The sequence below is a fragment of the Eumetopias jubatus genome, unplaced genomic scaffold, assembly GCF_037043125.1.
Source record: "Eumetopias jubatus isolate StellerSeaLion01/CBP00866 unplaced genomic scaffold, mEumJub1_p1.0 scaffold_1, whole genome shotgun sequence".
NCBI lineage: Eukaryota > Metazoa > Chordata > Mammalia > Carnivora > Otariidae > Eumetopias > Eumetopias jubatus.
The window spans coordinates 36,526,516-36,528,410 of record NW_028274807.1 but is presented as its reverse complement, the minus strand read 5'-3'; the positions used below and the strand labels follow the sequence as shown (position 1 = coordinate 36,528,410).

The following is a 1,895-nucleotide window of genomic DNA, read 5'->3' as shown; positions in this document are numbered from 1 at the left end:
TGTCAAAAATGGGAAGTTCTTAGCCATTATTTCTTCAAATATATTCATTTTTTTATCCCCACCATCTTTTTCTCTAATAGCATGAATATTATATATATATATATTTATATATATTTTATATAATTTTTATATTATATATAAATATATATTTATATATTTTATATATTATATATTATATGTTATATATATCATAAATATAATTGCATGGGTTTCTAGTCTGTTTTTTTTAATTAAATTTTCTCTCTTGCTCACATTGGTTAGTTTCTATTTTTCTATGTTCCTGTTTATTGATTACTTCCTTTTATTTCTTTGCTGAAGCTTTCTGTTTTTATATTTGTTTCAAAGATGCTCGTAGCCAATGAGGTTTATCCAAGGCACAATTATTGCTAATTGAAAACTTTTCCCAAAGATGCTCATAATTACTCATTGAAGCACTTTTATTGTGACTGCTTTAAAATAATGGTTACATAATTCTGCCATTACTGTCATCTTTGATGGCATCTATTGATTGTTTGCATTCATTTTGAGATCTTCCTGTTACTTGATATAACAGGTTATTTTTTACTGAAACCAGGACATTTTGGATATCATAAGACTGGATCTTTTCTAAACTTTTTATTTTAGCTAGCTATTTGACAGTTCACCAGGAGGAAGGGGAACACCACTCTGACAGTTCCAGGTAGACATAAATGTCTAGATTCACTGCTTGGCCTCTGCTATACTCAGGCAGTAGGTATTTTCATTGCCACTTGGCAGGAATGGGATTTCTGTCTTAGTATGTATTCTCCACTGATACCACACTGGGATTGTCCTCATGGTAAAAGGCCAGACTCTTACTGAGCTGTCTCTGACACCATCCCGGTGGGGGTGTTCAAATATCTCATTATACCCTTGTGAGGATGAAGTCTAAACTCCCCATCTGGGCTTTGTTGACATGGCTGGTAGTGGGGCAATAGTTTTTATGGTGTTCAGCAGAGTATATTGTGTATCGTCTAAAAATTTTCTTCTTACTAGAGCAGGCTTTTGTTGGAAATACCTCAGCTCCATGTCTGAGGTATAAGAGGCAAAAAGAATTTCCAAGGAACACAACATAGTGTTATCTTTCTGGCATCAGGATCCCTAGTTGAGTTGATTTCTTTTCTCCACTTTTCAGAATCTTAATATGTTTGTTTTGTATATAATATTCAGGATTTTTAGTTGTACTGGTAGGAAAAATAGAGGAAAGTATGTCTACTTCATCTTTCCAGAAGTGGAAGTCCTCCAATCAATTTGAGCTTTTGCATTTAATGGCATCCTCAAGATATATAATAAATATTTCTTTATAATTTCTTTATTTTCCTTGTGATAATTTGTTATATAGATAATACCATTTTTTTCTTTAATAAGGGATAATCCTTATTTGTTAATATTAGTATTAGATATTTCAAAATCATATAAATGTTTAAATTTAATTCATTTTAACAAGTAGATTTTCATAAAATGACATTAATTTATATTTATTTACACTAAAGCAGCCAGCTTAACAATGGGAGCAATTAAACTCAAAATTTAATAATATGTCATTAGCTTGTTTCATTTGTTATAATTGGACCAACTAAATATTTTTTTTAGTTAGATCAATTTATATTTGAGTTAATTATCAGGCCATTTTAGTTTTCAAAACTATGCAGTCTGCCAGAAAAAAAGAAATTATATATGTTTTAATGTTGTAATTTTAGTTCTTCTCTTTTAAGAGAGGCCTTCTAGCTTTTATATGCAGCATGTGAAATAATAAAGGCAGGAGCCGCAAGAACAGACCAAAGCCTACTTGCTTTCTGTGTGGATATTGGTGACAATAAGATTACTTCTGATTTATACTTATTTTCCAAACCCAAGAAGTAACCTAGGAGAATTTC

At 30.7% G+C, this 1,895-nt stretch overlaps 1 pseudogene; it reads left to right on the top strand.

Annotated features, from left to right (window-relative positions):
* The first annotated feature begins 330 nt into the window (after positions 1–330).
* On the top strand, positions 331–510 carry LOC148164996 (U4 spliceosomal RNA; annotated as a pseudogene).
* Positions 511–1,895: the final 1,385 nt, after the last annotated feature.